This window comes from Danio rerio, chromosome 5 (assembly GCF_052040795.2).
Source record: "Danio rerio strain M-AB ecotype USA chromosome 5, GRCz13ab, whole genome shotgun sequence".
NCBI classification, from domain to species: domain Eukaryota; kingdom Metazoa; phylum Chordata; class Actinopteri; order Cypriniformes; family Danionidae; genus Danio; species Danio rerio.
The window spans coordinates 54,225,001-54,249,615 of NC_141025.1; the positions used below are offsets into that span (position 1 = coordinate 54,225,001).

Below are 24,615 nucleotides of genomic sequence, written 5' to 3' on the forward strand. Positions count from 1 at the left end.
CTTAGACGTCTCTTGATTCTGCAAATTGCAATGAGGAAAGAAATAATTGTGCTAATAGGATTTTGTCTATGTGATTTTGTTAATGGTCTGAAAATATCCCATTTCAGTTCATTTAGCGGAGTAGAATGTGTCTTATTGGAGTGCTTATCTATGCTTGTTTTTCGTGATTATTCTGTATTTTTCAGCAACAGCCAATTTTCTCCCAATTAAAGCATGATATTAGTGCTTAGAGGCTAAATGAATATGAAAACATTACATTACAGCTCAATATTTGCCGCCTGTGATTAGAACGATAATTGTTAGCGCTCCTGTTTCCCGACTTGCTAATGCAGGTGTATGCTAATCCGCCAAGCCCACATATTAAAGCAATAACGTATACGAGAAGACAATATTGCGTGCTTGCATCCTATTGACAGCACGTTTATGTTCGGGAGCGTCCCTGGAAGCGGTTTCTAACTAGCTTTACTTGGGTACAAAAACTCCAGCTCTGCCAGTTGGCCCAAAGTTAGCGGGGAGCTGTCGGAGTAAATGGCAGCAGCTGCTCGCAGTTCTAAAGAGCATGTCCCAGTCAGCGCAGGAAAAGTCATGGCATCTACATTAATACTACCTTAATGGCCCATCTGCCACTCCGTAGGGTCCCCGCACCACTCTATGGAGTCATAGGCGTTTGACAGGCAGTCTTCAGCATGCCAGACGCCCACCGCATGCCAACTGGCCCAGAGACGGCCTGACGTCGCCCGGATCTGTCAAACTCTTTCCTCACCGCTCGTCAAAAATGTCCCCGGTGAAAGTTACGGCGGCTTTTTCACACGTGAGCGCTTCTGGATGTGCGCGGAGGACATCAGATGAGTTGACGGCTAGCAATTGACACCTCTTTCTCTCTCGCTCTTTCTGTTTTCCTGTCTCTCCGTTCTTCGCTCAGTCACTCTTTTTGCATGAAGAGATTTAGTTGGAGATCGGAGAACTTGTTTCCACAGCTGTTTAAAAGAAATAGGAAAAAAAATGTTGCTTCTTGAAGGATTTTCAACAGTATCAAAGTGAAATGTCTAGTGATTGGTGCTAATGTTGCTCAAAAACTTGACGTTTGCAGCATAAAATTACTTTGATTTTCTGTAGAGTGGAAGATCAAAGAAATGTCCAGTGAGTGGTGCTAAAAGCCTAAAATCCCATTGTAATTGATATTGATAATAATGTACAATATTCCTAACTCAGGCTCATTCTGAAAACGTAGCCCTATATACATTTCTTGAGAACGTGAATTATGTAGTTAGAAGTATGTATGGCTGCATTTCATCTTTTCATGCTTACGAGCTGTGGAGGGCTTTCCCAGTGTTACCAGTTTGTTCGGTAGCTCACCATGTATGTTGAAGGACTTGAGATGCAGAGAGGAAATGACCACAGCGACGGGGTTCGAGACGGGTGAAGATTAGTTCCAGAAAGTGGTTAATATAAAAACAGAAGCCAAAAAAATTAAATAAAGAAGTAAATTACAAGGTGAGAATGTGGTACATACTTGTCTAAAAACAAGTAAATTATCTGACGAGGGCTTTTCTTTTTCTGGATTGCTTTTTAAAATTGTTGGTTGGGTTTAAGGAAGTGTGTGGGCAGGTTAATCTGTGCTTTTGAAAACACTATTGGTTGGGTTTAGGGAAGGAGCAGGTTGGGTCAGTCGATCAGTCAGTCAGTCATTCAGTCAGTAAATAGGCAGTCAACAGCGGGTCTCTAGTGGAATTATGTGAGAATAGTAAGCACTAAAGGCACTTGCGAGAGAAATTTGAAATCCTAAAAAGCATACACAGTGGCCTCTAGTAGATTCGCAAAAACAAAAACATACCTACTGGGATGTATTTGGCACTCTCCAAAAATGTATATAGCGGTACGTTTTCAGAATGAGCCTGGGTTGAATATTTGCTACTAGACTTGCAAAACTACCAGAGTATTATTGCTTTATTTAGCATTAGTAGTATGCAATACTGTTCTTTTTTTGAGTGGCAGTAGTATAATATGATAGATAGAAGCTACATTAACACAACAATGATTTGTTTTTAAAAACAAAACGTTTTTCTGTTACATTTTGAAAAAGCTTAAAGTCTGACAATGTTTTTAAATCGATCTGTTTTACACATACTGTATCAACAAAAGTAATAAGAAAGGCTGTATTAACACTTGCCAGGCCAGTACCTTGTTAGTAAACACCATGAGCAGAAGATGACATGCGACCCGTGTACTTATACTAATTTGACATTTGTGTAAGATGTGTCTCTGCTTTTTTGTACTAATGCTAATGAAAATATACGCACTTGTCTTTAATCTAGATTCCACTAACGTAACATTGCCACGTTCAAACACATTTATTTCTAGGTGTTTACATAGGCACAACAATGGTAGCATGTTCAAAAGTGTCCACTTTAAAACCTGTTTTCAAATGTATGTATTTTCAGTCCCAAAAATGACATTGTTGCAGATCTGTTCTTTAAAATTTACAAATCAGTGTTTTATTTCTGAATGAATGATTACTCAAGGATTTAATGAGCTGCTCATAAAAAAATAAAATAAAATAAAATAAAATAAAATAAAAATTATTTTTATTTATTTAATTTTTTAAAGCAGGGGTGTCCAAACTCTGTCCTGGCTTGCCGGTGTCCTGCATATGTTTGTTCCAACTTCAATTAAACATACCTGAATCAGCTAATCAAGCTTTTTCTAGGTGTATTAGAAACTTCCAGGCAGGTGTGTTAAAGAGCCCCTATTATACATGAAATAGGGTCATATCTTGGTTGTAAGGGTCTCCAACAACAGTCTAATATGCATGCAAGGTCAAAAAACACTTTCATGGTCTTATAATCTGCATTTATTTTTACCTAATTATCCCAGCGACTCCTGTATGAATCGTCCAGTGATTCATTTGTTCCCAAACCCCTCCTTAGCGCGAAGCTAATCTGCGCTGATTGGACCGATGACAGTCTGTCGCGATTGGTCGACTGCCTTCAGTCAGAGAGTGAAATGGCCAATAGCTAATCAGCAATTTAAAAAGTAATCACAGTTCATACACGCTAGATAGTGTAGGCGTGGATTTTAGCTGCCACACACACACAAACACACACACACACCTCCGGACGAGAACGCTCCCGCTTCCGCCCGCACCCGCCAGGTTTTAGCCTTAGAACCCGCCCCGTATTCTGCCCACCGCGCCCGATCCCGCTAAAGAGCGGGGGAGAACAAAACCGAAAATCTGTATAAACACACACACACAGCACCAAGCATAAAGCTCTCGCTCGCTCGCTCGCTCTCTCTCTCTCATACGCGCGCGTGCGCACTAACACACAAGCACCAAGCAGACACATCTTTCTCTTTCTCAGGCAGCCCGCTCCCGTCCCAAATCAAACCCGTTACCGACCGCTCCGGCGATTTATTCGGAAATTTATTCCCGCGCCGCAGAAATCTGGCACGGGGACAGCCGCGGGTATGCACACCTCTAACGTTACCACGGAGCTCCATAAACAAAGCAGCACGCGTCGCGTTTTTAACGTGACTTTGCACGCGATAAGAGAATATAGCCAGTTAACCTGATACAGTACACTCGGTTACAAGTAACAAATCACAACTAAATACATTTGCAAGCTAGAGTCAACGAGGCAACAACTTTAACCGCACGTACTTACACTTGAGAAATGGAAGAAACCCATCCTGATGTCCATCAGTAAGTTACTGATCCTTCCTTTAACAAACGCAGATGAAGTATTCTTTGTAGCATGTAGCTTCCAGAAGTTTCCAGTAGTTTCCAACTGCTTGGCTATAATGCTGAGGTTTCATCTTTGGGTAGAGACTCAATATATCCATCTGCAATGTGACTTCAATCGACCGGCATGTTTGTGTGTGTGTGTTTGTGGGTGTGTGTGTGTCTGGGTTACTGCGTCAGAGGGCGGGGCCTCAGGTTTGAAATCTCCCGGGTTTGCGCGTGCACGTGAAAAACTTTGTTTCGTTCGTACGTCATGGCAAAACACCTAATGAGTCGGTATCAAGGCGACTCGTTTGAAGCACTATGAATCGACTCTTTTATAGATGAATCAACAGTTTTAAACACTGTATTCTTACAGATTTAAGCCTTAGCTGGATACTTCACTTCACTTAGAGCTGTGTTACACACTACATGGAGGGGAATTTTCAAAAACCCATAATATGGGCTCTTTAAAGCAAGTTGGAGCTAAACTCTGCAGAACACTGACCCTCAAGGACCAAGTTTGGACACCCCTGGTCTAAAGTGACTAAATCAGTTGGAAAAGCACCCTACTGGCAAAAAACAATATTTAATTTAATGGCAAAATTTAATTATTCGATGTACTATATTACAAGATATTAATAAATTCATACTGCTACTACTACTACTGCTACAAAATATTATAAATAAATAAATAACATCAATGAAAAATAATAGTTACATATTTTTTACATAATTTAATTAATGCAGTTTAATTTAGACAATAATATAATTTAAACAAAGTATAAAAGAAACCAAAAAACAGCAGCTGAATTTGAAATATAATTTTAAGAAGGGAAAATTAACCACAAGCAACCACAGACAATAAGTTAGTTCTAATTTATCTGCCCCCACAATCACAATCACATTACATCATTACAAGGGTTTAAAGATTACTGCTGCTTTTATTTCAGCTGGGAACACACAGTGAGGCTTGTTTCCAAAATATTGGTAGAATCATGTTTTCCCAATGAGTTTAAGCAAAATTATAATATTTTTTACATATCTGCTTTGTAGAAAACAAAAAAAAACCTCGACAACCAAAACATTAAACTGCGTAAAAGCCCTTTCACCGTAGGCCTCTTTCTTTGAATCGCAGCTTGATATTGTTAAGAGTTTAGTTTCCAATTACAAATGCTGTTTTCTGACCTAGCTGTGCACCAGACAGCATGTGTGGGCGACCGAAAGCGCAACGTTACACTGCGCTTGAAAGTGCTACGCCTTTCTATTTTTTCTCCATATTTAATAATATGTAGATAGGCAGGATAAGGCATGGTATCATTTATTATTTAAAACCAAACAAGCCAAAACAGAAATGATGTGATCTTTTCCAGAGGGGGGGCGAAGGGGGGAGTCAAGGAAAGGCCAGCGAGGGAACAGTTGGTTGGTTATCTGGAGGGAAAAATATGCATGTGTATGTGTGTGTGTGTGTGTGTGTGTGTGTGTGTGTGTGTGTGTGTATTTTGCCACCAGCTCTTCAAAGGCTAGCACTCTGCTGTAACACAGCTGGGAACAGCAGGGAAAGTTGAAGAGTGCCTTCCTCTCCTCTCCTCCTCCTCCTCCATCTTTCTGCTGATGTGTAATGTTTTTCTCTACCTCTCTCCATCTCTCTTTATCAAACCGAAGTTTCGTCTTGCCTTTCGCCCCCTCACTCCCTCACTCTGCGTCTCTCTGGGCATCTCTGCTCTTCTATGGCAGTCCCAGCCGGAGGGAGAAAGCAAGGGAGGAGGAGGAAGATGAGGAGGATGATGAGTGGAAGGGCTGTTCTGTGATACTGCCTGTGAACCCATGATGCCTCCTTGCTGAACTCTCCCCAGCGATCTATTCCTGCTTTTTACTCCATCTAACTCCAGCCAACCCGGTCTGCGATTACCTTTTGCTAATGCTAAAGGAGTAAACAGTATCATGCTTGCGTTAGGAGTGCCGTCCATGCTGATCTAGATGTGTTCCTGGTCAATATATTTTCTTCGATCCTGGAACCTCATTTTGTACAAATCTAATCCCTACCCCATAGATACAAACAAGTAAACTTTTTGAGATCAAAATAGATCACTGCTGACATTTGCATAAATCTGATATACACATACAAATTTATATATATAAATAATAATATATATATATATATAATAGGTCCAACTGCTCATTAACACAATATTTTATTATTGCCAATCACATGGCAGCAACTCAATGCATTTAGGCATGTAGACATGATCAAGACAATCTGCTGCAGTTTAAACCGAGTATCAGAATGGGGAAGAAAGGTGATTTAAGTGACTTTGAATGTGGCATGGTTGTTCGTGCCAGATGGGCTGGTCTGAGTATTTTAGAAACTGCTGATTTACTGGAATATTATGCACAACCTTTTCTAGGGCTTAGAGAGAATGGTTCGAAAACGTGAAAATATCCAGTGACCAGCAGTTCTGTGTGCACAAATGCCTTGTTTATGCCAGAGGTCAGAGAAAAATGGTCAGACTTGCTCCAGCTGATAGAAAAGCAACAGTTACTCAATAACCACTCGTTACAATCGAGGTATGCAGAAGAGCATCTCTTAATGTCTCACAACACATGGAACCTTGAGGCGGATGGGCTACAGCAGCGGAAGACCACACCTGGTGAAACTACTGTTAGCTACGAACAGGAAACCGAGGCAACAATTTGCACAGACTCGACAAAATTGGAGCATAGAAGACTTTAATTGCGTTGCCTGTTCTGATAAGTCTCGATTTCTGCTGCAACATTCGAATAGTAGGGTCAGAATTTGGCATCAACAACATGAAAGCATGGATCCATCTTGCCTTGTATCAACGGTTAAGTCTGGCGGTGGGGGTGTAATGGTCTAGGGGATATTTTTTGGCACACTTTGGGTCCATTAGTACCAATTGAGCATCGTATCAACGCAACAGCCTAGTTAGGCTAGAGTATTGTTGCTGACCATGTCCATACTTTTACGACCACAGTGTATCCATCTTCTGACGGCTACTTCCGGCAGGATAATGCGGCATGTCTTAGAGTGCGAATCATGTTAGATTGGTTTCTTGAACATGACAATGAGATCACTGTACTTAATAGAGCACCTTTGGAATGTGCAGCCGGAAAATCTGCAGCAACTGCAAGATGATATTATGTCAATATGAACCAAAACCTCTGAGGAATATTTCCAGTACTTTGTTGAATCTATATCCTGATGGATAAAGGCATTTCTGACAGAAAAAGAGGGTCCAACCCAGTACTAGTAAGGTGTACCTATTAAAGTGGCCAATCAGTGTTATATATATATATATATATATATATATATATATATATATATATATATATATATATATATATATATATATATATATATATATATATATATATATATATACTTGTGTCACAATTTTGTTTAGCTCTACTATACTATTTAACTAAGTAGTATTATATACTAAGTTCTTTTCTTTTTTTTTCACACATAAAGTTGAACATAATCCTCAATCTTACAAGAGTAAATAATATTGAACTGGTTGTTTTTGGTGTTTTTCTATTTATAAAGAATTATTTTGTAAGTAGGTAGAAGTACGTGGCTGCTTGGATTAAAAAAAAAAGAAATGCAAGGACTGTTTTTCTTTACCCATGCAGTGTTCCCACTTTTTTCTTTTTCTTTTTTTTTTCTTTTGTTTACCCCTAACCTGTTTGCATTCCAGCTGGCCCTAAACCTAATTCTAACAATTAGCTATTCCTAAAATCAGAAAGAGAATATAGGTTAATATCAGTGATAAAGAAGTGCCTTACTTAGCTTAAAAGCCTAAACTGTAAACTAGTTCCTCAGATCTTTGGTTGATTGAAATGTTGTTCCAGAATCAGCAAAGATGATGATCCAAGAAAATGTTGCACTTGATAAGATCCAGTCTTGCAGAAGGGCTAACCGCCAAACTATTACGCTGCTTAAAATGAATAAAGCCAGGTTCGTAGATTTAATAAAGATTCTTCTTACTATATAAAGCCAGGAAGTAATACGTCTCAAATCAATTAAAAATACAACTATCCCTCGTGTAATAGCACTTCACAGGCATGCAGATGATCTTTTATGAGCGCTTGCACTTGGATTCACCCTAAACTTGTCATCGAACTCCTTTCGTCTGTAGATGGAGCATTCAGCAAATCCCTTATCAGGGGGTCAAGAGTTAAAATGTGCCGCACCGTAAGAACTATCCTGTGCGCCGTGTGGGTTTGAACGCTCCTTATGTTAGTGCTGCATGGACTGAGTGATTTTAATTCAAACAGGGAAGTTCTTCATGTAATTAACCTTGAAGCCTGCCCCCACCCCTCTTTTAATTTAAGTCGTGTGCTTCACTGCAGGGTGTTTTTTTTTTTCTTTTTCTCCCTCACTCGCTCTCATGCTCTCAATCTATCGCTTACTTGGTAATTTTTTTTAGGTTAACATAGATCATGGTGTTTCAGACCTCTGCTGGCACCTCAGGGTATGAGTCTAAGAGATCAGAGTGTATCTGTGCAGACCTCATTCTAATACAGTTGGATAACCTGGAGGATAATCGCTGAGATGTGGACGCTGTCAACGATCTTGCATACGTGTATTGTTTAGAATATACCATAATATAAGACCCCCCTACCCCACCAAAAATTAATCATCCAACTTTACCTCATTGAAAATATGTGTCTTAGCCTCCATTTTTTTTTTAGCTAAAACGATTCATAAGTTGTTCCATGTTTAATTTCAGATGACACATCCACTAGTGGGTGCTGTCTACATTTTTATAAATCTGTAATATGTTACTTAGGATATGTTTTGTTTTACATTTCAGACACGCATCCATATTTTAAATGTCCACAAGAAGGATTTCACCTAGTAAGCTACTAACTGAAACACTTTCCCAAACCCAACCAATAGTGTCTTCTAAGAAAAAAAGAATTTTGTGGATTTTCTGTCACCAGACTCAACCTCAAGTGCTCTGGAGATGACACCCTACAACATGAGCTACAGAGCAAACTGACCATATTAGAAAAAAGTTATCCATATGAAAATAGAAATGTAAGAAAAAAAAAAGAAAAAAAAACACATTTGTTACAAATCATAGTCACTATTAAAGGCTGGTTTATACCTCTGCGTTGAGTGATCGCCGTGACCCACAGTGCCTGCCTTGCGCATAGCTGAACATTTATACTTCTGCATGCTGTTTGTGTTGCTTTGCAAAAACTTTTACAAAACGCTAGCTGGCAGTGGGTTTCTCTGTGTCAAGTTTCGTTGTTAATGTTTTGTGTTTACTGAATTCTACCTTAATGTACTAGTAGCTAAAATTCAGTCATTTAAGGGCGGGAGCCAGCAGACATGCAACAACTTTAATCATATGGCGAAGCACAAAACAACAGTTTTCATCTGGAGCTCCTTATGGGACTCGACACTTGTAAACACTTACTTCATCAGGCTCGCGACTCTCAGAACCAGCCACACTCGTCACAGCTACGAAGCTGTCAATTCACAGAGCTTGCGCTACATTTCATTGTGATGTTTAGTTGTAGTTGCGATGTAGCATTTTTCAAGTGGTGTGCGTCACTGTCGACGAGGGCTATGGGACAACGCAAAAACTGCGCCAGAGCATACATGTGCGCTTCACACAGAAGCACAAATCAGCCTTAAGGTGTTTTGTGGTATTTATTTGGTCTAGTACAAAATCAAACAGAAAAAAAATCCTGAATAAATATTTGTCAATAAAATATCACTGTAACTTCCATTAGTGTCGAAAGACTACAAGTTAGCATCATACTGCCCAATGGCTCTCATTTTACCTAGAAAGCTAGCAGCTTTTTTTAACAGTTTCACAAAAAAAAAAAAAAAAAAAAGCATTTTAGAAGCATTAGTCTGGTTAACACAATCCGATGCATATTGTCTTATAATCTAGTTATATGCATTTAAGATACAACTACGCTAATTCCTGTTTTTTTATTTATATATATATATATATATATATATATATATATATATATATATATATATATATATATATATATATATATATATATATATATATATATATATATATTATTGTATCAAAATGGTTCAAATCAAAGCCAGAGCAAAACATTTGTATCAACACTTTTTTTCATGAATGAATCTGCTCTCTAAACAAATTATTTCAGTCAGTGATTTAGGGATTAGTTATTCGATGCAATCCCTTTGCTTTGTTTCTAAATGAATATGCATTTTTTTAAATAATCAGTGAATGAATGAATAATTTAACAAGATACTAATAATGATTTGTGTTATCTACTGGTGAATTGTGATTTAGTAATTTGTAACTTCCACATTCACACAGTGGGTAATACTGTCATATCACAGCAAGACGGTTGCTAGTTCGAGCCTCGGCTGAGTCAGGTGGCATTTCTGTGAGGAGTTTGCATGTTCTTCACGCTTTCGCGTAGGTTTCCTCCAGGTGCTCCTGTTTCCACCACAGTCCAAAGACATGCGGTGCAGGTGAATTGGGTAGACTAAATTATCCTTAGTCAATGTGTGTGAATGAGTGTGTTTGGATGTTTCCCAGAGATGGGCTGCGGCTAGAAGGACATCCACTGCGTAAAATATTTGCTGGATAAGTTGGTGGTTCATTCCGCTGTGGCGACCTAGGATTAATAAAGGACTAAGCCGAAAATAAAATGAATAAATGAACATTCAAAATTTGTGCAACATGCGTAGACAAATCAACAAGCAACTATATATTTTAATGGAGTGCGAGCGACTTTTTGCAACCTCTGATTATGTGAGCAACAGTGACCATTGTTGACCAGATGTGGACAAGTTGAGCTAGGCGACAAAGTTGAGAACACACAGAATGCATTTTTTTATCTCCAGCTAACTAGTTTAAATTGTTTTCCATTGTTTTCTGGAGGACAGAACAACGCAATCTCACAGCAATTTTTAAATTTTTGATTTAGCGACTAATTTGTATGAATTGGTACAGTCTAATTTGTAAAATTTAGTATGATTTGCTCATCAGCCAATGAAGGTTGGAGTTTAGGGGTGGGGTTGGGTGCCAAGCCCCTTTTTTAAAATCTTACATTTTCGTACAACTAAACTCATATGAAATCGTACGAATTAACCACTAAACTGACAAAATGTAAAATACTTACGTTTTCTCGTGAGATCAGGCTGGAAAAAATGTTTGACCATTATGCTCACGGCTTGCATCTTTTGAAGCACCGCACGTGTAAACGTCGTGTTTTCTACATGAAATGTTAACAATCTTTGAACAATTTTTCAGTTGACCAATCAGAAGAGCTCAGAGGCAACCATTGTGAGCTTCTGTTTGTAATGAAAAGTTGGCATGAAAACATGTTTTATTATCTGTTATATGATGGTGGAGGAGGCGCTCATTGTGGCTTTGTCCAGATATCCTGAGTTATGTGATGTATCTTCACGTGCTTATCAAAAGATAGTTTTCCTATTTCTAACGGGTTCATTGTAGTCATTATTACATCATATTCATAATATTGTGTCACCATTAGACATATTAAATAAATAGCCATATTGACAGAGAACACACGTGTCATGTTCATCCCTGTAATTAAGCATTTTATGCACTGATTCCATTTGTATTTAGTGTTTTACCTGAACTATGTTTATTTTCAGTGAGGCACAAACTCATTTGCTCTCAGTAAATATATATCATAAATGTTACTTAAGAAACCTCAAGAAATGAATGCACTAGCGAGTTCAATCGCTACCTAGCATGTCAGACACCTACAAAGGCACAATTTACAGTCAGCAAAATATAGTTTAATTTGCATTATTATTATTATTATTATAATTTTTGGTCAGTATTGCACACCCTGACCTAGGTTTTACCTCTTTGTCAGTAGTAAGTTTTTAATTTTATAAAATGTAATAAAATTACCACTTACTCATTTACAAATTCTAAAAAGTACAGGCCAGGATAAGAACATTATTTAACCCATTGACATTTCATTTTCAAAAAAGGGATGTCAAACAAATTGACATTTACTATTGCTCATTTGACTATTGCATTTAGTAGGCTTCTTATGTATATGACATTACTCTTGGAAATGCAATTTATAGACAAACTGAATAAAAGGTATTCTTATTTACAAAAAATAATATTATGTGTATTTGACTTTTTTTGTGTGTGTGTATGAGATCTGTATTACTATATATTATTATTATTATTTATTTATTTTTTGCCCCGCTTTTAGTTAAATGTGAAGTAATACGATATTTGCAATTTATACTCTTCATTTTCCTCTCAGTGGAGATATTAATCTCTGTCCAGCAGAGGGAGTGTGTAATTTACAGAACATCTATTGTCCTCCTCAAATGCAAATGCTCCCTTTCCCCATGTTTTACAGCAGGAAACAAGTGCAAAATCACCTCATTACCAGACATAAAACTATAAATCATGACAAATTGAATCCTTCTTAAATCTAGAGTGTGTAATTGGGCATTTTACACCAAGCACAATGCATTGTGCGAGTTCTATTGACTTGGAATGAATTACTGATGTTTATTTGCGCTGATAGAGTTATGCAGATTTTCAGCCATTACTATTGCCTGTGCTTTTCAAAAATGACTTCAATAAAAGAACAAATAAATGCTTTTCCCTTCGCTGTGCCAGGAGCACGGGCATAACTCAGACACGGACTAACTGTGGAGGTGATAATTCTGCTTAGATGAGATGTAGCGGTGTAGTGTTAATCACGATGAACAAGCACAGGCTTGTTCTCAATAACAGAGAACCTTTCTCATTTCAAGTTCACACACACATACGTACACACACAGACCAAAGTGTGAAATGAATTGTTCGTTGCATATGGAAAGCTTCATTCACTTAACAGCCGCTCCACTTTCAGCTCTGAACCTGCATTTTATCCACCGCAAACCAGATGCTAAATATACTAAAATAGCACTGCTCCATGAGTATTTACAGTAAATTAAGTCAATGCAATTCTTTTACTGAAAATACACCCCCTTTCTATGTAAATTAGGCTCTGTTTGTGCTATTAGCTTGACACAATTAATGTTTTGCAGAAGCTAATGTTGTGTAAGTGTAATTTATTCTTGCTGAAATCTCTGCATAGCAATCCATTTATGTGATATACTCTAACAAACTGTGCTGCTGGCTTTCAGCCTTACCTCTTGTTCTCCTTTCAGTTCGGAGAGGACATTTTATTTGTTTTTATTGAAGAGTCAGAAAGGCATTGTAATGGAAGACATACTAGTGGATGGTTTTGTAATGCATTATACTGAACAGGCCTTCCGATCCTCTCAAGATAGGAGTTTTTAAGGTAGTTGTCATGTGCTAATGTTGATCATTTGGCAATTTTAACCAGCAGATGGGAGCGTTGTTGATTCATTTCAGATGGATGCGTCAACAAAGTCTTTCACAAGTGCATTTTCCGACAACAAACAGATATCACTGTGGTTAGTTCAAGGCGATAATCACAGCCCTTCTCTTTCTATTGTACCTGCAGCTTCGGTTTCCGAGCTGTGATCAGTTTTTCCTCTCATTGTGTCTGTGTGTCATTTTGCGTCGTCTCACTTGGTCCGAAGTTTCCTGATTGATCCAGAGAGATACGCAGCGCGGCAGATGCCGCTCTAATTATACAGTTGTTTTAAGGTTGTCAGGTTGCAACAAGGAGGAAATCATCAAGGGAGGAGTTTTGATGGACGGAGGGTGTATTTCAAGCATCTGGCAACCGCGGCAGCTGCTGTACCATATCCCTGCTGCCAGCTTTCTGGCTAAATAAATATCGCCTCAATCCATCTTGTAATGGCAAGTGTAAATTACTGCAGCACGTCAATAACTGGTTTACTATGATGTTTCTTTGCCGCCATTTCTAGCTGTATATTGATTTCACGTAGCTGTTAAATGGCACCGCTACTATTTCTCTGGAGTGGGACTTTTTTTTTCTGTCTCTAAGTGTTTAGTGTTGAATTGTGGTCAGGAGGGAAATATAATCTTTTTATTGACCAGCCATTATCTCGGTTTGTTTATAGTGGGGTATGAAATTATATTTATATTCAGGAAATGAATAGTTTTTTGCTAAATAATCAATTCGCTTTCCAGTTGGACAACATGTTTAGATTTAAAACTGCTTGTAATTGTTAGGAAATATAGAAGTAATGGTTTAGTATTGTCTGTGTGTGTGTGTCTCTGCGTCTGCAGGCCCATGCAGCCTATTAAAAAAGGTGGTAATTTTTTCTAAAAAAGTGGACCTTTTAGCAGGTATTCACCTCATTTTCTATTCAATTATACATTTTAGTGACATTTTAATCCTGGATCAGCTTTTCAGAAGGTGATTGTAACCACAGTTTTTGATGCACCAAAGAGATTTCCAATTTATATACAATTTAAATATTGAACAGCATTAAAAAATGCATATGAAAAAATTCTTAGCCTAATTTTGAATGCAAATTTATTTTCATAAAAAAAAAAAAAAAAAATAGGAATCTGGTAAATCTTGTTTTAAAGTAAAAACAGTAGCCTATAGACCAATTACCATGTTTGTAAATATTCAGGATGTGCACGCAGGGAGGTGGCAGAAAGCAACCGGGAGCGCTAGCATTTACAGCGAGGGAATGACATCAGATGCGGAGTTTGTTGTTGTCATAAAAATAAAATGTATTACTTACATATTATATATATATTATTTACATAATGCTTACAGCATATTATAACAGCTCGTCAGCCAGTGACAAGCGCAGTGATTCGGCAAAATTAACGTTAAAGTGAGCGGCGTTCATCTGACAGCTCCATTTGCGATAGCTCCCTCCCAATGGATATTGGATAAGACGAAATGACCAACCATCCAGCCTGAAATATACAATCTCATTGAAGGTCTGAGTGATTTTACAAGAGAGAAGTTAAACGCTTACAAGTCTATGGATGCCAACAATGTTGTTCTTTGTGGTCATGTGCAAGAAATAATGCTCCATGATGACCAGATTCAAGAGCTAAACACCGAGATTCTGCCTAGCCAAAGACAAGGAAACAAGACGGAGCTAACGTTATACAAGGCCTGGGTAATTATCACCAACAAGCAAAACAACTGGATTCTGACAGTGAACTTCACCTGTACGGCAGGGTATGTGAACACATAGAGGTAAAGTTGGTTTTATATTTGCACATTCAGACTTTTTCCTTAATAATATAATTTCATAAAAATATTATTTGCTAACTCTAAATAGCAAAATCATATTAGCAGCAGCCAATGACTTTTTTTTGCAACCGGGGACCCGTGTGATGTCATGCGTGACGTAGGTTGGTAATTGGTCTATAGCTATAGCAAATAACAACCTGGGGTGCATTTCCGAAAACCACCATTAGCCAACTAAGGTCTCAAGTTCCGTTGTAACAAACAAAGTTCATTGATTTGGCATTTTCCAAATCCATCATTCCAACGAACATTCGCAAACTTGTACACTTGCAGCTACCCCTCTGGAGCTGCAGTTAGAAACTTAGTTCCTGGCTGTGTTCTATTACCAGTTATTCCACCTATCCCCCATTCATTTAAAACATTCCAACATTGATACTCAGATTTAGTTAAAAAAACAAAAACAAAAAAAAAAAAAAAAAACATTAAAGTCATCTCTCTTAGGTGTAATTTGCTTTCAAAGTATTTTTAGAGTTTAGTTTTATTGCTCTTCTTGTTTACAATTGAGCTCCCTTTGCAGTGCACAATGTACATTACGTATCTAAACCGTGTAAAAAATAAAATAAATAAATAAATAAATAATAAAATAGCATACGGTAATGCTTTTAATGTATAGTAGGTTATACTGTATATGACATGAGGCTTTTGGTTAAAACATTTCTGCAGTGGTTTGAATAAGTCAAATTGTAAAAGTAGACTTTTCAAAAAATAAATAAATCAACAAATAAACAATATCCATCTTAATAATAATAATAATAATAATAATACATTTTCTTTATTTCCTAATAAATATTAAATATAAATAAATAATAAATATTTAATTTCTTAAATAATTGCCTCATTACTTAAAAAAATGACAGTTGTCTTAAAACCTTCTTCTATCAATCGTTTTCACAATTCACCCCTGGCTATAGGCCTGGTCTATGTGTTCGAAGTGCCAGAAGTGAACTGTAAAAAATGCAGGTGAAAATCTTTTTTACTTAATAGAAATAGAGAAATATATTCAGTTAGTATATGGGTAAACTATTTCATTTTAGTCTCTTGAGTGTCTTCACAACAGAAAATCAGTGATCATACCAGAACTGCCTAATAAGAGTAAAACTGAATTAGGGTTGTTTGCATAAACAAATGCAATTATGTCAGTCATGTATTATACATGTATTCCCAATCACCTGCCCCCCCTTCTTCTCTCTCTTGCTGATGTTATTTTGCCAGTGCTAACCCTCAGTCCGGCTTCTTACTCTGACAGCCAGGGGCCGTGAGGGGCCATGTGTGCCCGGCTGCAGCTGCTCCACTCTCCTTGCCCACTCAGCAGGCACACTGTGCCCTTTGAGCCCACCTGCCATTCAATTCAGCACAGGTTAAAACCGCACACACACAGGTCTATTGACTATACACTTAGTTATGCTTGGTTAAGTATGCTGAAGCAAGAATGACTACAGTGTCGGGACGTCTTGTGAAATGTGTCACAGGCGTTTTGTATTCATCTGTTTAACAGGATTGGAGCAGGTTTGTTGATGTGTGTGATAATGCAGACCAACATACTCTTGCATATGTGTGTTCAGTATAATTATATCAAATATATGGATGATTCATATTTTCAGATTTAATTATATATATATATATATATATATATATATATATATATATATATATATATATATATATATATATATATATATATATATATATATATATATATATATATATGCTGGGTTAAATAAATTAATCTGTAATATTTAGGGTTTAAAATGGCAGCTGTGATTACCAGAAAGTTAAAAATAGAAGAAATAGTAAGAATTATAATAAAAAAAAATGTAAAAAAAATTTAAATCTAAATTTAAAAATAAACTATTGTATTTCACTGATTGATTATAAGCCGAAAGATAGTGAGTGAGTGAGTGAGTGAGTGAGAATAGACCCTTTTCATCATGGTAAGTCATAAATTTTTGATTTAGTGGCTAATTCGTATGAATTCGTACGATCTAATTCGTACAATTTAGTATGATTTGCTCATCACCCAATGACGGTTGGAGTTAGGAGTGGGGTAAGGTGCTAAAATTTTACATTTTTGAACGACTGAACTCATACGAATTTGTACGAATTAGCCACTACACTGACACAATGTAAAATACTTACGTTTCCTAGTTTGATCAGGCTAGTTGCTCAGTTGCAGAAGGTGTCATGGTCGGATAAACTTAGAGCGCACATTGAATGGGAGAGTACAAAAAAAAAAAAAAAAAAAAAAAAAAAAAAAAATATATATATATATATATATATATATATATATATATATATATATATATATATATATATATATATATAATTATTTTTCTTTTCTTTTTTTCACAATCTTATTTGCTTAAATATTAAAAGAAAAACTCTACAATGGTGTTATCAAGACTTTCAGAAAAGGGAAAAAAATTGACGATGGCAGCCAGAGTAGAGAATAACCTTAAATTTACTTACCTTGTATAAGCGGTAATCCGTTTTTTATAATTTGACTTAAATATAATATAATATAAATGTTCATACTTTTTTTATCTAAATATTAAAATCTTTTAATGATTTAAAATTATAATGTTAATGCAGTCGTCCATGTACTAACATTTACACACATTGATTGACTTTGTCTATATGTTTATACCTTATGTACAGGCAAAAATAAATATTTAATTTAATTAATTATAAAATGTCCTAATTATTTTAGAATTTATTTCAACGTCAAACATGAAAGCACTAAATGTCATTTACACAACTACTAAACACCATCATGGTAACACACTTGAAACTAAAGTAACTGAATAAATATTATTTAGAAATAACCAGAAAACTATTTAAATGGCTGTTGAATAAAATATTAAAATAAAATATTAAAATAAAATATTAAAAATAAAATAAATAAAACAAAATATATATATAAAAAAATAAAAATAAAATAAAATAAAATTAAATTAAATTAAATTAAATTAAATTAAATTAAATTAAATTAAATTAAATTAAATGCCATTCAAGGAATTCTAGAAAAGTTAGTTCTGATTTTTTTTCTCCATAAATAATTGAAAACTTACTGTTTATCAAGTTACATATTTTTGATGTTTCATTTTTACAGTAAAAATCATGGCTATGTTTTTACAGTGTATGAACAAACCTAACTAAAGGCTTAAATACTTACAAAACATGCAAAATTTAGCTTTAACCCAGTGGTTGATCTTTTTAATTATATTATATTATATTATATTATATTATATTATATTATATTATATTATATTATATTATATTATATTATATTTACAGACACATTTAAAAGCACAGTTTAATGAATTATTTGATGTCTTAGTATAAATCCAGCATCAAATACGATCCTTGTGTAGTGTCATAGACGTTTTCTATTCATCTGTTTAACTGGATTGGAGCAGGTCTTCTGATGTGTGCGATAATGCAGATGGACGTGTTTCTTCCCCACAGACGTCTCTGTTATTCTGTATCTCCTCAAAGGTGAACAGATGTAGGGCCAGCAGTGGAAATCAGCGAGGAAAACCCACACTATTGAATGTGATTTTAATCAGCGGCTCTCCTCCTGACCCATTTATTTCCACACTGAGCTGATTGCGTCGGCCGCCGCTGATGAGCCCGACCCGCGACACGCCATAATTACCCATCACATCATATATGTCCTACAACCATCATAGAGCAACTCATAATCTAAAAATCACCGTACTCTGAGCAAAGTGGATCACTATTTCAGTCAAATCAAACTTTCAGGGTTATTATTGTCAGATTTTTCCATGTCCGTTTCCGTTTTCTTTTTTTTTTTTTTTTCCAGCCCTGGCAGCCCAGCCGTTGTACTCTTTCAGTCAATGGCATCTGTAGTGGGAATCAATATGTAGATATGCATGGAAAATGCTAGCAGTCTGGCTGATAATGAGATTTTACAGTGAAGACAAAGCCCCTGGGTGTGGTGATTGGTATCTGAGAGAGTCCACACTGTCCTCCCCTGAGAGCCTCACAACGCGGATGTGTCGTCTGTTTCAGCTGCTCCAAGCTGGAGGTGCTGCTTAATGGAGTGAGCACCAAACACCTTTTCCAGGGTTAGGTAAAGATGTAACATATTTGGGGCTGTATATGGTTAGTGGGACAAATATAAGACCATCACATTTATTAAAACCAGTAGCACACTGTGACTCTTATATTTCTAATTGTTTGTGTTTGTAATTTATTATAATGATTTCTTTATGACATGTAATAAAGGGCCAAACATTAAATAATTATATGTCCTCCGATAATATTGGCACTACTGAATTATACACACACACACACACACACACACACACACACACACACACACACGCACACACACACACACACATATATATATATATATATATATATATATATATATATATATATATATATATATATATACATATATATACATATATGCATAATAGTTTAAAAAAACTTATTTCTAATAACTGATTTCTTTTATCTTTGCCATGATGACAGTAAATAATATTTTACTCGATATTTTTTCAAGACACTTCTATACAGCTTAAAGTGACATTTAAAGGCTTAACTAAGTTAATAAGGTGAACTAGGCAGGTTAGAGTAATTAGGCAAATTATTGTATAATGATGGTTTGTTCTGTAGACTATTGGGAAAAAATAGCTTAAAGGGGCTAATAATTTTGTCCCAAAAATGTTTTTTAAAAAAATTTAAACTGCTTTTATTCTAGTCAAAATAAAACAAATAAGACTTTCTCCAGAAGCAAAAATATATTATCAGACATACTGTGAACATTTGCTTGACCTGTTAAACATCATTTGGGAAATATTTAAAAAGAAGAAAAAATTCAAAAGGGGGCTAATAATTCTGACTTCAACTGTATATAGTGTTCATGACTCCACCATAAGAAAGAGACCTAACAAAAATGGTTTGCATAGCAGAGTTACAAGACAAAAACCACTGCTGAGTAAATTAACAAAGTCTTGTCTCAGTTTTGCCAGAAAACATCTTGATTATCCCCGAGACATTTGGCAAAATACTCTGTGGACTGATGATTTAATTTTAATTGTAAGGTGTGTGTGAACATTATGTGTGGGGTGAAAGTAACACCGCATTTTAGAGAAAGAGCATCATACCAACAGTAAAATGTGGTGGTGTTGGTATGATGGTCCTGGGCAGTTTCTGCATCAGAATACCTCAACCTTGAAAACTTGCTGTGATAAATAGAACCATGAACTAGGTTGTGTATCAAAATACCCTGAAGGAAAATGTCCGACCATCTGTTAGTGACCTTAAGCTGAAGCAAGTTGTTTAGCAGGACAATTTGAAGTGGCCAAGTCAAAGTCCTGACCTAAATGCAATTGAGATGCTGCGGCATGACCTTAAAATGAAGGTTCATGTTCTAAAACACTCCAGTGTGGTTGAATTACATCAATTCTGCAAAAATGAGTAGCCAAAATTTCTGCACAGCACTGAAATAAACTAATTGCAAGATATCAAAAATGCTTTATTGCAGCTGTTGCTGTTAAGGGTGGTAAAACCAGATTTAGGGGGCAAACTCTTTTTCGTGCAGGACTATGTAGGTTTGTTTTTGTTGTCCCTTAATAATAAAAAGCTTTGTCGGCGCTGGTGGTGCTGTAGTGGTTAGTGCGGCGACCCGGGTTCGATTCTGCCTCGCGGTCCTATGCCGATCCTTCCCCTTTCCCTGCTCCCCATGCTTTCCTGTCAATTCTCTCTACTGTCCTATCATAAATAAAGGTGAAAACCCTGAAAAAATAATTATAAAAAAATAATAATAAAATAATAATAATAATAAAAAGCTTCATTTTAAAACTGCATGATGTGTTTGCTTGTTTTGTCTTTGACTAATATGTAAATTTGTTTGATGATTTGAAACATTAAAGTATGGTAAACACCGCTGTATATACTTTTGTACACACCCTATCTGCTTGTTTGTTGTTGTTTTCGCAAAGCTCACAATGCTCATTGTGTTTTCATATTAGTGGAGACAACTGTATTTTAAATATAGTTTCTTTTTTTATTTACATATTAAGTTTATGACTATTTATTTAGAATTTAAATAACTTAATTTTTAATAGTTTAACTAAAAAAACTGTTTAAATAGTAACATAACATAAAAAATAAAAATTTAAGCACAGTATGACACACAGGATGTGTCATGCAGTTTCAAATCTATGTCTTTTTAGTCCTTTTTCATCATTTATCATGTATATTGATATGACTAGTTATTTAAAGGATGATTGTAAGGGCTGAGCAGGATTTAATATTTGCAGGCTTTAATTGCTCAGCAGGGTGTAGGGCTGTCCGTACTTGCCCCAGGGCAGGGGGTTAGAAAGCTCTGTCTTTTCCTGCGTGATCCAGATTTGACATGCCTAGACTAGAAGTGTTTTACAGCTCCTGATGGCAGTGCCACTTCTGTGCCCCAGTTAGAGCTAACAGAAAATGTCAAACTTCTTTTTATCACTCCCTTTTTATTTTCTCTCTCTCCATGCCATCAGCAGATCACAGCAGTAAGTCAGCTATTAACATTAACAGCTTTTTTTTTCAGTCACTTTATGCTTATCAGTACTAGAAGAACAACCTTAGTTGTGTGTGTCTATTGTCAGAACATATACTCTATGCGTGCATGTATGCTTATTATATATACAGTTGAAGTCAGAATTATTAGCCCCCATCATTTTTTTTTCTTCTTTTCAAAATATTTTCCAAATGATGTTTAACAGAGGAAGGAAAATTTCACAGTGTGTCCAACGCAATCTCACGGCAATTCGTAACTTTTTGATTTTGTGGCTAATTCGTATAAATTTGTACGATCTAATTCGTACCATTTAGACCAGTGGTCACCAAACTTGTTCCTGGAGGGCCGGTGCCCTGCAGATTTTAGCTCCAGCCCTAATCAAACACACCTGAACAAGCTAACCAAGGTCTTACTACAGTAGGTATACTTGAAACATCCAGGCAGGTGTGTTAAGGCAAGTTGGAGCTAAACCCTGCAGGGACACCGGCCCTCCATGACCAGGATTGGTGACCCCTGATTTAGACGATTTGCTCATCACCAAATGACGGTTGGGGTTAGGGGTGGGGTTAGGTGCCACGCCTCCTTTTTAAAAAACGTGCATTTTCGTACAACTGAATTAGCCACTAAACTGAAAAAAACGTAAAATACTTACGTTTCTTTGTGAGATCAGGCTGGTATGTCTGATAATATTTTTTTCTTCTGGAGAAAGTTGTTTTATTTCGGCTAGAATAAAGGCAGTTTTAAATTTTTCAAACACCATTTAAGGGACAAAATTATTAGCCTCTTTGAGCTATAATTTTTCTCGAAAATCTACAGAACAAACCACTGTTATACAATAATTTACCTAATTATCCTAACCAGCCTAGTTAACCTAATTAACCTAGTTAAGCCTTTAAATGTCACTTTAAGCTGTATATAAGTGTCTTGAAAAAATATAGTTATATATTTACTGTCATCAACTGTATATATACTTTTTTTTTTCCGTTATTTGATTTAGCAGTATCATAATTGCAGTCAGAACTAATAGAAACTCACAATTATTTTTTGTATTGTTTTTATTTAGTAACAGAAACAAGCTATCATATGGAACAGGGGTGGGCAAACTCGGTACTGGAGGGCCGGTGTCCTGCACAGTTTAGCTCCAGCTCTTATCTAACACAACTGCTTACAGATTTCTAGTAATCTTGAAGACACTGATTAGCATGGTCAGGTGTGTTTGATCGGTGTTGGAGCTAAACTATGCAGGACACTGTCCCTTCAGGACCGAGTTTGCCCACCCCTGATATGGAATGTCAGTAAATTAAGTTTGGGGGAATATATATGTACACGTCCAACTGCTCATTAATGCAAATTTCTAATCAGCCAATCAGCCAAAACATGGCAGCAACTCAATGCATTTAGACATGTAAACATGGTCAAGACGATCAGCTGCAGTCTCGCAGCCCTATGCAACTGAAAAAAAAAAGATATTTACTCAGGTGAGGATCTTTATTTTTTTTTTCAGTTTCATTCAGTTTCTAATGACACTATCACGTCTTTTTCAAGAAAACAGCTGATTTAGAACTTCAAATGTTCAACAACCTTACAGTTTTATATGTCTTAACAATAAAAATGAAAAAAAAAAAAAAATCATCTTAGGCGAGGATCAAACACGGGTCCAAGAGCATGGTAACCCAACATGCTGACCACTGGGCCACACATGTGGCTCGTAGGGCTGCGAGACAATAAATAAGAAAAGCGGAGATGCGGCAAAATAATGGATAAAAAAAAAAAAAGTGAGGATATGGTCAAATAAATAAATAAATTAAAAAAAAACCTCCACAGTCACCAGAACTCAGTCCAATAAAGCATATTTAGGATGTGTTAGAACAGATTTGCATCATGAATGTGCAGCTGACAAATCTGCAGCAAATGCTATCATGTCAAAATAGACCAAAGTTTCTGAGGAATATTTCCAGTACTTTGTTTAATCTATGCCACAAAGGATTAAAGCAGTTCTGAAGGCAAAAGGGGTTCAACCTGGTACTAATAAGGTGTACCTAATAAAGTGGTGTGTGTGTGTGTGTGTGTGTGTGTGTGTTCATATTTGAAATCTATATTAGTTGCAAAATAAAATAAATAAATACTTAAGTAAATAAAAATGCATACAATTGCATTTTGCTACATTTTTTAAGTCTGATTAGTCTCAGACATCATGCCCACAGATTGTTGGCTGGACATCTGAAACATACAGTATGGTGCACAAAACTGGAAACACTTCAGTCGACATCTGATTGGTTAAATTGTACAGGATTTCTGAGTCACGTTCTTTAACAATCCATGTGAAACAAAGCCATGATAACAGCAAACCCCCTTTTATAGAGAAGGCATCTTGCTTACTGAGACACTCAGCTCTTACCATGCTCAACTAAACTCTTTTCTGCTTTGTTTGCAGCATACATTCTTGAAAGTGCTGAACAAATAAAACACAATTGGTATTACTTAAAAAAAAAAGCTTGAGTTAAAAGTTAACTAAAAAATAAAAGCTTTAAAAAATCTGAAATAAATTAAGTTAGGAGAATTAGAAAATTAATTATTATTAGTAGTAATTTTTTTCATGTTTAAATTATTCAATTATCCTACGGTTCACTTTTTATAGTAATGAGACCAGATCTTTTAGCAAAAACATAAAAATAAATTAAATAGATTATTATTATTATTATTATTATTATTATTATTATTAAATGTGGGCTATACAATAACAATTACAATTATGGTATTATCATGACAGTTGTTTTTACTTTATTCACCTGCCATCTTTAGTTATTTGTATATCTGATTTATTTATATAATTCTTTATATATTCATGTTTGTTTGTTTGTTTGTTTGTTTGTTTGTTTGTTTGTTTGTTTGTGTGTTGGTTATTAGTTCAACTGTTTTTTAAAAAAACATGCTTCGTTCCAAAATTACACAATAACAGCTTTGCAGCATTTAATTCTGGGTACGGGTTTAAAGGTTCCAGTCAGAGTGCTGTTTTCTGCTCTTCTCTCGCTAGATGTGCCCTCAGCTGTTCTTGGTGCCATTACTGCTCCCTGCACTTTTTATCCTGCACCTCCGAGACCCCAAACTGCCAAACGAGGTGAATTATGGCCAGTTATATGGAGTGGACTCTGAGCCA

The 24,615-nt window shown here is 36.0% G+C and overlaps 1 long non-coding RNA gene across 1 annotated transcript in view; it reads right to left on the reverse strand.

Moving 5' to 3' along the window:
• The window catches only part of LOC103911111 (uncharacterized), an 11,508-nt gene extending 3,380 nt beyond the window's left edge, over window positions 1-8,128 (reverse strand). The window contains exons 1-2 of the long non-coding RNA XR_015492246.1: window positions 7,845-8,128; window positions 608-977 (exon numbers count right to left, since the gene is read on the reverse strand). This is a non-coding gene — a long non-coding RNA (uncharacterized LOC103911111). The remainder of the gene's footprint in view (window positions 1-607; window positions 978-7,844) is intronic.
• Between the last annotated feature and the right edge of the window lie 16,487 nt (window positions 8,129-24,615).